General features: G+C 40.6%; 1 protein-coding gene across 6 annotated transcripts in view; it reads right to left on the bottom strand.

Annotated features, from left to right (window-relative positions):
• The window catches only part of ADGRV1 (adhesion G protein-coupled receptor V1), a 270,179-nt gene that overhangs the window by 56,023 nt on the left and 197,551 nt on the right, over positions 1 to 16,605 (bottom strand). The window lies entirely within an intron of this gene.

Below are 16,605 nucleotides of genomic sequence, written 5' to 3'. Positions count from 1 at the left end.
ATGAGCCACATTCTCTATAAGTTGAGTAAAGACAGTCCCCGGGTTACTTACAAAATAAGTTCTTTAGGTTTGTTCTTAAAGGGCATCTACCACCAGGATGAAGGATCGTGTGCAAATGAGCCTGAGGGGCTCTAAGCTCCATAGGTGCCAGTGGAGCCTGGAGCCCCATCAAACTCATTTGCATACAGTCTTTCATCCTGGTGGTAGATGTCCTTAAAGTTGAATTTGTATGTAATTCGGGACTGTTACATTTTATTATTATAACTCCAAACAAAAAACATTTTTTATTCCTGTAACAATTACATTTTCAAGGTTTTGTGCTGTAATGGGACCAAGGATTATCAGTAAAGCTTCATTACAGACACCTCACAGCTGATCATTGCAGTCTGGGACTAAAGTTACATCCAGAGAGCTTCACCAGAGGTCACAGTGGTCAGAGAGGTCCGACTGTAACTAGGGGTCGTCTGTAAGTTGGATGTCCTTAAGTCGGGGACTTCATTACAGTCAGTGGGTTCCTCTAGACTCCCTAAGGTGTGTGCCATTTTAGAAATTCCGGGCTTCTTTATTGTTATTGCTTATATAATAGATTAGAATAAGAAGAGACCTATTTCAAATGTGAATAAAGACTGAGGGGAATGAACCATATTGGACCAATAATCAAATGCACACCCTCAGGCTCTGCAATATTAACCATTAAGTATTTTTAGAAAATGTTCCCTGTGATAAGTAAACAAATTAGTTCTCTGCCAGAAAGAAAAAACTGTTCATAAAGTACCATCTAGCTACTCTACACCAGTGGGGCTGGGCTGAGGGCTTGATAAATTCCCCATATAACTTTATGTCATGCCCTTGTGATAGCCTTATCAGGTGCCAGTGACTTCTATATATCCATAGGTGTTTATTATTTGAGTTGAAAACCCAACAAACTTCTATGTGTCCTTTTTTTGAAGTAGGAGCTAGGTATGGCCTCCAAATTACTGAACTATATAAAACAGATCTGATTTGGGAATGGCCACTGTATACCACAAGTGTCATGTGGGTGTCCCCGGGCAAGTAAACAAAGTGTGGCAGAGAGGGCAGAGTAGTTACACCGGGGCAGTAGAGGATTAAATATGAATATATATTCTTTGGTGACTTTACTACAACATCTCATTTTGTAATCAACTCAGTAAAACTATTTAATATGTGTCCAACCAACCTGCAAAGTGAATAATGTAATACAAAGAGTCCTGAAAAGAACAAACGAAATGCATTTATAAGTGAGTTTTCTGTCTCTATTACGGTAATTAAGAACATTGTTATAGGATTTACCATAAAAACATGAGAAAATGGTTTTCCCTCTATCAGAAATCACAGTTGGAGAGTCCAGAGACCACAGGAGACTCATCTGAATGAAAAATGCCGTGAACTAGCTTACCCAGAGGTAATTGGATTAATGTAGTCTTACTTCTGATTAGATAAGCCCAGTAACATGCCACGGCACGGTTGTTTTTCAGCCTCAAAAGTATTCAAGTTCATGTCTAAACAAAAACTAAATTTGCCTGTGATAGCAAAAAAGGGACAATGAGAGTCCAGCAGATATATTATTGTGCAGTGGAGGGTCCTGCTAACAGATTAGCACTCCAAATAATATGACAAAGGTGTCACATCGGGCTACGGCTCTTACTTCTATATACTGCAATGGGCCAAAGAAGAGAAAGATGAGCTTGAGAAGAACACAGCCTAAAATGTTTTATTTTACCAGGGGTGTAATGAGGGTCATCCACACCAGACAAATCGGCTAATAAATTGAGGTTATAGAAATTCATCCCACAACAATTTACAGTCATACAGTACCGGCTGGGATTCAAGGGACATCTACCATCGGTTTTACTGACAGGAGATGTGTTCTACTAAGAAGTTCCTGAGGAATGATGCTCTTTAGGACTTCTTTAATTATTGCTCTAAACACTGCGATTGTGAAAATTTAGAGTTCTAATAAGCCTCAGAGAGCCTTGTCCTATAATTTATTATGTCCCCAGTTCCGCCTGGTTCCGCTCATCCTACAGACATGAGCTGACAGAGATCTGCTTGGAGAGCAGCTTGGAGATGGGAGGGAGAATAGAGCCAGTTCTAGCAGAGCAGATAATTATGATGATTGCAGTCACACCTACACAGTTTGCTGGCAGGAAGCCAGATACAATTTTTATATACTTTTATAAGTTAGTTGAACGATTACTGTTAATGATAACAGGAAATTGGGAATAAGGGTACCAGTCATTAGGTGAAAATGTGTGATCCTGATGATAGATTGCCTTCAAAAATTGTTGGCATTTGGAATTGGTGGTGGGGGGGTGGTCTGGTAGGGAAATTTTTGGTAAGTCCTTGAACAAACTTGCATGTAGATTTACTGTAACTGACCCTAATATGTTTGTATATGTGTGTGTGTTTTCTAGGCCCAGGATTATATTAACATAACATATTAATCAACACTGATCCATATCTAGCTTGGCCGAGTTCTGTGACTTTTACTGGAAAAGAATAGTCATGTGAGAGGACATGCGGGTCAGCATACGGCTGTGATAGTGTGGTAAGCATTTGTCAACAATTTCTAATTATTGCACAGAACAAAGGACCTGACTGATCTCAGCTCTACCTTGTACAGTGTTAAAGAAGATGTTGTGTGTGTTATGGTAAAAATTCTCTTCTTTGTTTGAATATTTCTTTGGAAAATATTTTTGTGGTTGTCTTTCAAGTATTGCAGTCATCCCTACATTTGTTGTAGATAAATGTATGTCAATGTCTAAAACTTTCCATGAGAGGTTGAATCGCCATTTATTGTAAATGTAAAAAACAAGTCTATAACAACAGGAATGTTTTACTAACTCAGTCTTTATGACCAATGCACTTAGAAGCAAACATGTCATCAGGACACACATTTTCATCTGATGACAGTATCCCATGGCCTTTTTGATTCTATTTCCCAATCTGCAGCAGGTATCAGGTATCCTTAAAATGGTATAGGTGTAGGTGGAATATACAGTATGTCTGTGTATACTGTATATATATATATATATATATATATATATATATATATATATCCTATTGATCTGCTATACATATTGGAGATCCATATCTTTTGTAGGCATGATTTTTGGGATGAGTTGTACATTTGTAGGCCACCAAAATTCTCATGTACCAGGCAATCCCTGGGTTATATACAATAGAGGTTCTTTAGGTTTGCTCTTCATTTTAATTTGTATTTAAGCCAGAACAAGTATATTTTGTAATTGTAGCTCAGGGCAAATTTTTTTTAGTCCCTGTGACAAATGGCTTTTCAAAATTTTGTGCTGTCATGGGAACAATGGTTATCAATAAAGCTTCATTGCAGACATCTTACAGTTGATCGTTGCAGCCTGGGACTAAAGTAACATCCCGAGGTCACGGAGGGCAGAGAGGTCCATCTGTAGCTAGTGTTCAGCTGTAAGTCGGGCGTCGTTAATTCGGAGACTGTCTGTATTCATTTTCATTCTCCTATTTGTTTTTAGGGATTGTATTGTTTACAGTGTAGTACAGTAATGGCTCATTCAGACAACTGTTTTGTGTCCTATTCCACAATCCATCCAGAGTGCCAGGGGATGAGATTCTGATCATCATAGTGATATATGAAACTAGGAGTCCCTTCTTCCCAGCAAAACAGCTATAACAAACTGTAGTCATGATCAGTCCAAAGAAAAGAGGTAATAGCACTCCAAAAAGTAGCTTGGTGTAAAAAAAAAATAGTTTTTTATTCACTCAGCATATTACAGCATGATCACAGTACAGTGCTGTTGTTCTGTGGGAAGCAGGGACACCTTGTATCATATAACACTATGATGTGCCATGGCTTTACCTAGGGAATTGGTCAACCACTGAAAAACAGCACAGCTAGTGACTCACAGACAAGTAAATCTGAACATTTACAAAGGTAGTGCTTAAGGGCATAATTGCACAGATTTACTCATAATTTCATTAATTCTTATTCATTCTATACATCTACTTATCTTTGCATGTGAATAAACGCACTTTACCAATCATCTGTGCTGGTTACATACAGAGCACAGAACCAGAAGCAGTGATCTCCATGGTTTGTGTACTGGCCAATTGGTCATCAGTCACAATTCCAGGAAACCCCTTCAAATGTCAGTAAAAAAAACATCCAGAATAACCATTAAATACCAGGCAGCTCCGTTCCTCTAAACAGTTCCCTATTGACATTATGGAAATTTTACTGCCTTTGGAACATACACAAGATTTTCAAAGCTAGTCCAAAGAGGAAGTAATGAAAATGTCCAGATAAAACTACCGACTTTATTTTTGTTATTGAAAAGTGAGAACTGGAAAATACAAAAAGTCAGCTGTTATGGATCGCTTCTCTACACTTCCCTAGAATTCTTTTTGATAAATGACCAGCACAAATAAACTGAGTTTCCTTTCTTCAGGAAACAGGTTTCATGTCCACAGCTGAAATAAGGATCAAATGTTGGACTACTGTACCTTCATGTACATATCATTTTATATTAAGGTATTTTCGCAAAAATGTACTGGGAGGACCCAAAGTACATATGGATGTGTAATGGATTAGGATTGCATTGGTATACAGGGCCCTAGGCAGTAAAAAGTTCACTGTATAGTTACTAGGGCCCAATGTACAAAACATTTACCTCTGATTTATCTATCACTTCTGTGGTTGTGTGTGCAGCTTTTTTTGGCTATTTTTCACGGCCATATCTCCATTTTGCAAGACTACAAGACTGAAGCGGGTCACACATCCCGCCAGCAGCAGGACCTTGGACTTCCTGTAACGTTCCGTTTGCTTACGCCGCATCTTTTCTTCCTCTTTCACTTGGGAGGTTTGTATACAGCAATGACTGTGCGGCCTCCACCATCAAGCCAGCAGGACACAGGAAGTCCTGAGTCCTACTGCTCCTCCAGACCACTGAGAAACGTTACCATTGTAAGTAAGATATGGGTGACACCTTAGACCAGTGATGGCGAACCTTTTAGGGACAGGGTGCCCCAAACTACAACCAAAACACAATTATTTATTGCAAAGTGCCAGCACGGCAATTTAAGTAGTAATTTATTGCTACCTGTTCCATATTGGCCATATTGGCCTCTTGAGGACAACAAAACAGTTGAAAGAAGAAGGGCAAATTTTGACTAATGTTGTAGCATCTCGCCATGGTCCTCCTGTACAGGAAAAAATGTGGGGCCTAGAGAAGCTCTAAAGATAATCCTCCATGTTCTACCTCTTCCTGCATTCCCAAGCAATCAAGAATGTGTAGCTTTAAAATAGCACTGAGAGCAGCATTTCTTGAGTCTCCTGGGACTGCAGGATGATTCTTTGAGTTCTATGTCGAGTGCTATGTTGATGGCTTGGGTGCCCAAAAAGAGGGCTCCGAGTGCCACCTCTGGCACCCGTGCCATAGGTTCGCCACCACTGCCTTAGACCATACACCTACGCTATGGACAAACCCCCTTTAATATAGGTACAGGCATCTCACAGGTAAATAGTTAGTTTTAGGTGACTGAGAATTATGGGCAGTATATACTTACTTATTTAATATATAAAACCTAATGATCTCTAAACAACATGCAGCTTGAAGAGTCGCCTAGAAAACAAAATGTATCTAAGTATGTTCCTGATTATCTCCTGGTATCCAGGCCAGGCTCCTTAGGTTTCTATCTTTAGCCTATCTGACAATAACCTTCCACTAATTTGCCTGCCTCTAGTTATTCTTCTCCATTAAATATGGATTAATATAATATTTGTGAGGCGATCTTTCCAGACAAATGATATTTCTGCTTTAGTTAATAATAAGTCCGGAAGAGAAGCCGATCTGAACAGAGATAATACAAAACATGAATAACATTGTATAAAAGGCAGCAGGTTATGTACTGGGAAGAGGTTACACTGGATACAAAGGACAAACACCTTCTATTGGTTAACCCTTACAGACACAGGCAGTGTTGGTCTTCAGAACATGGAATCATTTTCATTGTTGCATTTTGATATAAATCTTCTTCATTTTTCTCTGCATGGAGCCCCTTGAGGCCTTTTTTAGTGATTCATTGTATAGTTGAATGGTATCATATTGGGGTTGCTATATCATATTGATTATTAACTCTTTCAGACTTGGAATGAAAATAAAATCGCCAATTCTGGCATTGTATGTTTGAAAATCCATCAAAATCCATCATTATAAACCAGGGACACTTACTCCAAAAAAATTGCAATTATTTCAGTGCTTCTGCGCCAGCAACCATCATAGAAGCCCTGATAAACGCACCTGTGTGCCTGCATGCTTCTCACTCCATTTCCCATGCTTGCAAAATACACATTTTGGGGCACATTTACTTACCCGTTCACTGGAGTTCACAGAATTGTCCCTATAAAATGCACTCTGCTGCGATTCACTAAGATCGTGCGCCCGATATCCTGCATGTGTCGCTTCCCTGCTCAGGTCCTACAGAGTTCACCATCTTTTTAGTGGTGCATGTAAGTGCTTGGGCTTACGACTCAATTTGAAAGGAAAATCCTTCCCTCAGTCCGAATCAGTCGGATCGTCCGACAGCCCGCCCCCCGATTTGTGTCGCATGGAAGCCAGCGCAGCTGCCCCAAAATTCCAGTGCAGACACTTGTTAAATACCTGTCTAAGACGTGCAATCCCCAATGCGGCAAACAGTCTGACGAAAGTGCAATCTGCGACCCTTAGTAAATGAGCCCCAATATGTAAGTAGGAGTGCAGCAGCCATGAGCCAAATAGAGCCTCCTGCCTCAGGCAGCAGAACCTGCATCAAGATAAGGGGCAGCATGAGGGGTGCAGTCACCTGCTGTAAAGCAGAAACAGACACTTAAAAGTAGTTTCTCTTTACACCTCATGTCAGCATGGGTGTGAGACACTTCATGGAGAACCTACTTACTAAAAAAAATTCTAATATATTAAAATGGGGCAGAGAAGGGGGGAAACTCTATTTTTCTTCAGCCTACAGAAAGTTTAGGTTCAGCCCTGTAGGTAAGCTGAGCAGTTTAGCAGACAGGATAAGGGCTGATTACAGGAGACAGTGTAATTTGGGATAAATCAGAAAGTTTTATATTCACATAAACTAATAATTCCCAAAAAAACATTTGAAATGACATATACTCTTTAACCTAAAGAGTTAGATCAAAAAGGCTATTATTCATTATTTTTAGTATGACCATTAGCATTATACAGTGCAGGTAGATTCTTCCTATAGTAACACTTTATCATTCTATGAGGACTCTGCTAAGATCTTGGAATGGAAAATTTTTGGGAGAGGTTAAATCTACAAGATGCAGAGTTTCCACTACAGTGCCCCCGGGTCATTTATGTTGTTTTCTTTGCTGTAAGAATTTACAACCTTTACTTAAAATCCTGAGCAAATCCAAGGTTAAGAAAAACATACATTACCATTTTTATTAGTGTGACTTGTAATTTATACTATCCTGGCCAATAGTGTACAACACAAAACATATAGGTGCCACAGACTACACCCTCCAGATAAGTAGCTATAGGTAGCTAGTAAGCCACACCCTTTTTAATGGTGTCAAGTAGTTATGTAAGCAGTCACCTATTTTGAACTATTTAATTTAGTTCTGATGACAGATGTGTTAACTGGGTGACCGTATAACCTTCAGGATTATTATTGCTGTTGCTGTTATAGCACATAACATTAGCAATGGTATTTTTCCATGTTGCTTTAGGTGAACATAAGATATACAGTACTGGATCCTGGTGACAAAACTATCAGAACTAAGACAACTCAATGGGGGGATTTATCATACGCATCGTCCCCTTTCCTCTGTGTTGGATATATCAGGAGGCTTTGACTTCCTGATATATCTGGGGGTTGGTAGAATTGCAGTATAAGGCTACATTCACACTACAGTATGGGGGACGTATATACGGCCGACGTATATGTGGCCGATATATGTCCCCCATACACTTCTATGGGCTTACGGCCCTGTATAGGAGCGGTACGGTGCAGCACACGTGCGGCACTGTACCGCTCCGTAGCCCGGGAAAAGATAGAACATGTCCTATCTTTTCCCGTATTACGGCGCCGCGGCCATATATCGCTATGGAGAGGGGCGGGGGTGCGCTGCGCTCACCTCCTCCTCCTCTCCCCGCGCTGCCGTGTGCCCGCCGTGCTACGGTGTGGCGGGCTCACGGCAGTGTGCATGTAGCCTAACCTTTGCCAGAACAGGCACATGTTATAGCTAGTGCCCAGGAAGTTCCTGCCCTGTGCTGGCTAACTTCGCTGCCCGGCATGGGCCTCTTCACATCTCTCTACACACACTTGGTGTGAAAGTGGCTTATGGGGAAGAGTAATCGCAATTCCAGGCGGTGCGCAAGGAATTGCTCTTATTTCAAGGAGTGAAAAGAAACTGGCGCACAAGCCGTGATAAGTCTTCCCCAAGAAGCTTCTGTCTATCTTCCAACTAAGATGGAATTGACCTTCTAAAAAACAGATTAAGGAGGTAGGGAGGATAATAAGAGCCAAAGTAAGTGGACAAGGAGGCACATTTCTCATCTAATAATAATAATAATAATTCTTTATATAGCGAACTCAGATTATGCAGCGCAATAACAAAGTTTTGCCAAATTGGTCCCTGTCCCCATGGGGCTCACAATCTAATCACCCTACCAGCATGTTTTGGAGTGTGGGAGGAAACTGGAGGACCCGGAGGAAACCCATGCAAACATGGAGAGAACATACAAACTCTTTGCAGATGTTGACCTGGGTGGGATTTGAACCCAGGACCCCAGTGCTGCAAGGCAAAAATGCTACTCAGCCACCATGCAGCCCTATCTAAAATAAATTACCGAATTTCCTGTCATGTGAAGTGATTTATTCCAAACATTTTTGAGACGTTAGTGACAATTTAAAGTAGCAATCTGGTGTAGAATTAAAAAGTGTCAATAAAGGTTTAGTTAAAAATCTCCCTTTGATAATCTTTTGGTCATGGTCTCTTTTGTTACCAGTCCCCTATGTTTCTGTAAAATGAGTATTTTCTTTTATGTCAAAAAATGATGTTTATAAATTAATCTGAGAAGCTGGTGTCCAGAATCCAGTGATGTTACATACTCATTAAAGGGGTTGGCCACTTTACCTTATGTTTTCTGTAATGTGTGTAAGTGCGGGGAAGCAGGACATTAGGTAATTTACCAATATACCGTACATCTAATAGTTCTGCACCACTTTCCTGATATGTAAAGTGAAGCCTCCTGAGTTTTAACCTCATCAGTGAAACATTCCTGTCCATAAAATGGCGGCAGATGGAGGGCGATTGTTCATGGACAGATAGAGATCACATGACCCTCCATCTGCTGCCATTTTATGGTCAGAAATGTCTGTCTGATGACAGGAGGCTTCAATTTATTTATCAAGAAGGTGGTGCAGAACTATTAATAGATGTATATTGGTAAATTACCTAATATCCCGCCCCCCCCCCCACTCACACACTACACACACACACACACACACACTACACATGAGATAAAGTGACCAACCCCTTTAAGTATTTATTGTAAATCAGAGAATTCCAGAATAGGAGACATCCCAGAAAAAACTTTACATGGAAATTGCAAGTATGGAACAGGTCTGACCTACAGACCATTATTGGTTTGCAGCAGGCTAACATGGTGCATGTTTCCAGCAGATAAGACACTATGTACAATCTGCTCTGCTCTTTCTGTGCTATAATATGCAGCCTGCGGATAGGTCACTATGTACAATTTTCTCAGCTCCTCCTGCTTTATAACATGCTATCGGCAGATTGAATATGTACAATGTGCTCACATCCTACTGCTCAATAACATGCTGGCAGCAGATTGAACCCTATGTACAATCTGCTCATGTCATCCTGCTCTATAACATCCTGAAGATAGGTCACTATGTACAATCTGATCAGTTCCTCCTGCTCTATAACATCCTGCAGATAGGTCACTATGTACAATCTTCTCAGCTCCTCCTACTCTATAACATCCTGCCTGCAGATGTCACTGTATTTTCATGGTGCCAGGTTCCCTTTAACCAGTCCTCTGAAAAAATATGTTCTAAAGAAAACTAGGCCTGTTTTTCCACATTGGTAAGTGCAGAGGGAACTCCATCATATTTCAAGAATATCCATCATATTTGTAAAGTTTCAATGCAGATTCAATTTTTTTACATTCCATTAGAATTTTATGATCTGACACATCTTCGGTTGCACTGATTCTGATACCTAAATTATTAGAGTACACGGTTTCACCAAAGTAAATAATAAATGTTGATGAAATCGCGTTACATGTGTCTAATTTATTTTCAGTTCTGAATTGCAAAAATGAGAATGATAAGGTGAATGGCTGAATGATATGATGAAGCGTTCCTCTTCTCCAGCCCACCTTGGATCTGCCCTGCGCTGACAGCTGATGCTGGATGAAACTGGCTGGCTCTAGATATAGCAGCCTCCTCCTAGTGGTCTCTTCTCACCGTTAGAGCTTTTGTTTCCAGTTGGAGCAGGAAAAAAATATGCCAGGAATAAAACAATCCTAAAATGCCTGACTCTGCTCCGTCCCTATACAACGCCTATAGGAGATTTAGTATCCATGCATCAGCCTGTCACCGGAAAACTGGGGAATTTATGCCGAGCAGAATCTTTTCAAATCCTGTATCTTGAATTTTTTTCTGCCTTCTACATATTTAATGTGAGAACTAATCCACAAGAAAGGGCTCAGCATCAATGAGATTTTTGCCAGGAGATGACACATAAACAGCCTCCGACAATCTGCAAACAATACAGTCCCCAATAGGACCTGCTGCTCATGTAAAAAGAAGACGACATACAGTCACATCTTCTACATTCTGGTCCTATATTCATTTTTCCGTCTTCATTTATTGCCATTTTTGATTCAGTAAAACGATGATAATGGAAATAATTAGTGATTCAATGGAGTGTTGATGGTGAGGCCTCCTGCTAGCCTTGGTATGACTTCTTACTAGGTAACAAATCCTACAACCAGTTGTCAGCAATTTTGACAATGGCAGATAACATACTAGTTACTGGGTCTTCCTTATCCCACACATAACTTTTCTTACCCCCTTGACATGGAGAATCTCTGTGTATTAGTATGTGACACTATTCTATAAGGTTAGCTATCCTGCGCCTGCCTCTTCTGCCTGAAGATTGCTTTTTATTGGAAGTCCCCAAATTCTTACATCTTGCTAAATCCTGACCCTAATCAAGAGTCAAGAGTAAGAATAGAAGACTGCATAAGAGATGAAGACGCAATGGCTAGGCAGCAGGCTACTGACAGGGTCCCCGTAACATAGGCCGTGCGCCGAACGTAATGCCGTGAATGCGGCATTAGTGACTTACCAATTAGGGTGGTAATACTTATTGTATGATGAGCAAAATATTTAGAACTCACAAAATCACACGGTCTGACCGAGTTGGACAGAGAGCGGTATTTAACTGTCAAATTTTGTCGCAAGCTGTATTTTTCTTAATAACAGTGTTAGAGAATGTGTTATTTTGTTATCCTGAGTATATTTAAGAAACTTGTCTTGTGGGAGTACCCCTTCAACTAGAAATTTTATAAATTAATAGTCCGGATTTAAGGTGGAGAAGGGATGGGGAGTGAGCACTCCTCACCTCTCCATTGAAAGGCCAAGTGGCCATGTCATTCTTTGCGCTGCGGTGACACACTGGGGCAGATTAATCAAGCAGTCTGAAAGTCAGAATATTCCTAGTTGCCCATAAAAACCAATTACAGCTCAGCTTTCATTTTACCAGTGCTCATGAATATTTTAAAGGGGAGCTGTTATTGGTTGCCATGAGCAACTAGGAATGTTCTGACTTTCAGACAGCTTGATAAATCTGCCCCATTGGGGCTCATTTACTAAGGGTCCGAACGCCGCACTTTTGTCGGGTTTCCCGGATATTTCCGTTTTGCGCCGAATTGCCCCGGGTCTTTGGCGCACGCAAATGGATTGTGGTGCATCGGTGTGGGCTTGCACGCGACAGAAATCTGGCGTGTGGCCGTCGGACAACCCGATGGATTCGGAAAAAACACGGAATTTAAAAAAGAATTGTGTCACAAGATCAAGCACTCACATGCACCAGGAAGAAGCAGGTGAACTCAGATGGATCTCGGAGCAGCAGCGACCCCTGCAGGATCTCGGGCACGCGATCTTAGTGAATCGCCCTGGACCCGATTCCTCGTCGGACAACGCACCGCGGGATTACGACAGGACCAGGTAAGTAAATGTGACAGCCTTCATTAGACATCTAAGGGAGGTGTGATCGGGCCAAATATTGTTTGTATTAATGGGGCCTAAATCACCTTTCTTTCATGTTCTCCACTGACATTTGAGAGATAAAGAAACCTAATAAAGTATCTAATGACTTAAAGGGGTTGGCCACTTAAAGTAAATAATTGATATTATTTGTTTAATGAAAAGTTATACAATTTTTCAATATAATTTCTGTATCAATTCCTCCTGGTTTTCTAGATCTCTGCTTGCTGTACCTCTATAGAACGCTTCTCTATTTGCTTCCAGTAGATAGAATCTGTCCATGTGATGTGATGGAGACGCAGGAGCATAAGACATTATCACTGAGAGTAATAGGAGCTGTGTGATATAACAGCTTGTGCTCCTGCATGTCAATCACGTCACCATGGACAGATTATACCCACTGGGTGTAAACTTAGAAGCGTTCTACAGAAACAAAGCAAGCACAGATCTAGAAAACGGTGAGGGATTGATACAGAAAGTATATTGGAAAATTGTATAACTTTTCATTACACAAACAATATCAATTATTTGCTGAAAGTGGACGACCCCTTTAACTCTTTACAGACAGTCCCTGCATAGTCTAATCTCCTCAGAAAGATGAATAACCAAGGAAGATATCCTCTAGGTATCTTTAGCCTCCTTATCTCTTTGAGGTGGATGGAGCTCAGAAGGCTTTCAAATACACTGCAGCTATCACCGCATTAAGGGATAGGTTGACTTCATCCTTGAGTACATAATTATTATTAATATTTTTTCTCTATAATATAAAATACACATACATTCTAAGCATTTTTATTTCTTGCATTGGTAATTTTTTTCTTTTAGGGATAGGACTTCATGGAGATCATGACCAGGCACAATATAACAACAGGTTACTGCCCCCATACTTTTACTGACTGACCTCGATATTTTCTTATGAAGTAACACAGCACAGTTGAAATGATTGCAATTCTGGTTTTGAATGATCTTTCTCTCTCTAATTTCTTACAGTTTTAACAGGAATGTCACATACAACTAGTACTCTATTGTTTATTTAAACCAAGGCAAATGTTGTGCCAACATTAAAAAAAAATATATATATATATAATTTACATAGTCCTAAGACCACTTCGCGGTCGGACCTATAGACGTTTTAGATATATTTACAATTGTTGCTTAGGAAGCAACACAAAAGATCCTTTTGAGCAAATAAAATGTAACTTTTAATTCAATACTCTTTAAAAACCAGGTCGTGAATTTGTCACATGTATGGGCCTTGACATGAAAGGACAATTTAAAAGATTATGGCGGGTATGGAGATATGGTCTAAATTGATACGGTATATTGGTGCAGTGAGCTAGTGAGACGGCGTGATTCGCTAATATAGATGTTACAATGAGGTGTTAGCGCATCTAGATACACAAAGAGGTGCTACTCAGCCGATATACTATCGGGGAATACATTTTAAGCCGCTTTTAGGAGCATCTGTGTTCCTGAATGGGGACCCCAATGGGTCCTTTCTGCGGTAGTGTGTGTAGGATTCACCTCTGTGAGATGTCGCTATTTGCCTCTAGGATTCTTTCACACGCCACAACCAGTAGCATACTTTGATTTTAAGCTAAGTCACACCATCCACACATCACTTTCTCGCACTGATAATTGTAATCAAATAATGGACTAGTGGTCTCTGCAGAATGACCCCAGATCCTAAATAATTCTCCAACTACAACGCCATCAATTAAAAATAGGAAGGCTCAGACAGCCCCCCCGACATGTTTCACTATTAGTTGGAGAACTATGCTGCTGGTTGTGGCGTGTGAAAGAATCCTAGAGGCAAATAGCGACATCTCACAGAGGTGAATCCTACACACACTACCGCAGAAAGGACCCATTGGGGTCCCCATTCAGGAACACAGATGCTCCTAAAAGTGGCTTAAAATGTATTCCCCGATAGTATATCGGCTGAGTAGCACCTCTTTGTGTATCTAGATGCGCTAACACCTCATTGTAACATCTATAGCACCAATATACCAATATATATATTGGTGTAGCACCAATATACCGTATCAATTTAGACCATATCTCCATACCCGCTATAATCTTTTAAATTGTCCTTTCATGTCAAGGCCCATACATGTGACAAATTCACGACCTGGTTTTTAATGAGTATTGAATTAAAAGTTAAATTTAATTTGGTCAAAAGGATCTTTTGTGTTGCTTCTTAAGCAACAATTGTAAATATATCTAACATTTAAAAAAGGCTCTAGAACTTCGCCAGGCAATATAGTATAATAAGTGACAACCAGCATGGGTTTACTAAAGATAAAAGTTGTCAGACTATCCTGATCTGCTTCTTAAAGAGGCGAGCAGATGCCTGGATGGAGGAGCTGCTGGGAATATTGTGTTCTTGGACTTTGCAAAAGCATTTGATACTGTCCCTCATAGACACCTGATTAGTATGTCAGGCTCCTGGGGTAGTGAACCCCCTGGACCGCTGCGGGCAATGACACAAGCCGACACCTGGGACTTGAATCTGGCACCCGGTCTTCACCAGAACCTGCCTCAAAGCAGGTCGGTCTTGCTGCGGTGTGGTACCACCAGGTTGTTCCACAGGCGCGACTTGATCCGAGATGGGGATCACAGGGGAACCCGTGACAGGGTAAAATAAGGTCTATTGGTTTGGAAGGAATCATTTGCAATTGGATTGAAAACTGGCTGAAGGATCGTATCCAGAGAGTTGTGGTCGATGATTCCTACTCAGAATGGTCACCAGTTATTAGTGGTGTACCCCAGGGTTCTGTGCTTGGCCCACTACTATTTAATGTATTTATTAATGATATAGAGGTAGGAATTAATAGCACTGTGTCTATTTTGCAGATGACACCAAGCTGTGCAGTGTAATACAGTCTATGGAGGATGTTCGTAGGCTGCAGGGTGACTTGGACAAACTGAGTTTTGGTCGTCCACTTGGCAAATGAGGTTCAATGTGGATAAGTGTAAGGTTATGCACCTGGGGGCCAATAATCCAAAGGCAAAATATGTCCTTGGGGGAGTAAATCAGGGAGAACCATAAATTAATAATAATCATAAACTATGATACTACGACATTCATTTTTTCTGTTGGGTGGGTGTGAGTTCTAATACTGGTTAGTTTTTAGACTTCAATCTAAAGTTAGAAAGTATTAGAATAGCATTTTTTTAAGTCCCCTGCATCTTATATATATTCTTAAATCATATAAGTTATAAATATAAAATATGGCTCAAAACTCAGATAATCTACATGTTATACTTTACACTACCTGTTGCAGACCAGCAACAGACAGCGCACCTCCGATCATAAGTGCAGAGCTCCCCCTTGTGGGCAGAAGTTTAAACATAACATAAAAGATAAAAGGGCTGCTGACCTACTTCTCTGCACCCATGATTGAAGCATGGTACATGCAACTTATATATTTGGTGTTACTTCTCTGGTGCATATTTATCATGCATCACTACAGCTAATGAAATCTGCTGATGTGATCTATCACTATTGCCATATTGCCATACTTTTGTAGCCACATGTGGTTCTATAGGGAACATGAATTTATGTTATCTTACTTCTTTAGGAACGATTGGTCTATTGCCTTGAAGTATTACAAGTGTTTTATATATTGACATCTAGTTTGCATGTTCTGTACCAGAGGACAAGATTCTCAAGGACATTGACATTTTATTTATAGTTAAAATCATTATTGCCTTTAAACGCAATTCAAACCCTGTGTAAGACCGAGGCCTCCGGAGATTGAGGACCTCATGGACAGGTGGTTTTGTTAACCGAACGAAAAAAAACCTTCAACGCTCTGCGTCACGGGAGACACATTGAGGTGAGGGTGTTTTTTTTAACAGCAAATGGATGGTCGAGTGGATTTCTGTAGTTTATATTAGTTTATTTTACATTACCTGGCTCCCTGTCAGCAGCATGTGGTGAGTCCCAGGTGGGGGTAGCAGCAGCCTTTGTGCATGTGCCTCCTCATACATTCTTCCTCTACTCCACACCATCCCCCTCCCTTCTCTGCCTACTAAATGTGCATGACAAGCAATGGGGAAAGGGGGGGCAGCTGAAGCCCCCCCCCCCCCCCACCAGGACTCACCACAGGACTCAGTTAATTTGAAATAAACTTATATAAAGTACTTAAATGCTCAGAGAATCATTTTTAAAATCAGCATAGTACAGGCTGCTGGAACCTGTTACTTTTTAAAAAGTGCATTCCTGGTGACAGATTCTCTTAACACTATCCATAAGAATATCCCGTTTGTCTATTG

Source organism: Engystomops pustulosus, chromosome 1, assembly GCF_040894005.1.
Source record: "Engystomops pustulosus chromosome 1, aEngPut4.maternal, whole genome shotgun sequence".
NCBI classification, from domain to species: domain Eukaryota; kingdom Metazoa; phylum Chordata; class Amphibia; order Anura; family Leptodactylidae; genus Engystomops; species Engystomops pustulosus.
Note: the sequence above shows the minus strand (reverse complement) of the source record. Positions and strands in the feature narration are given on the sequence as shown.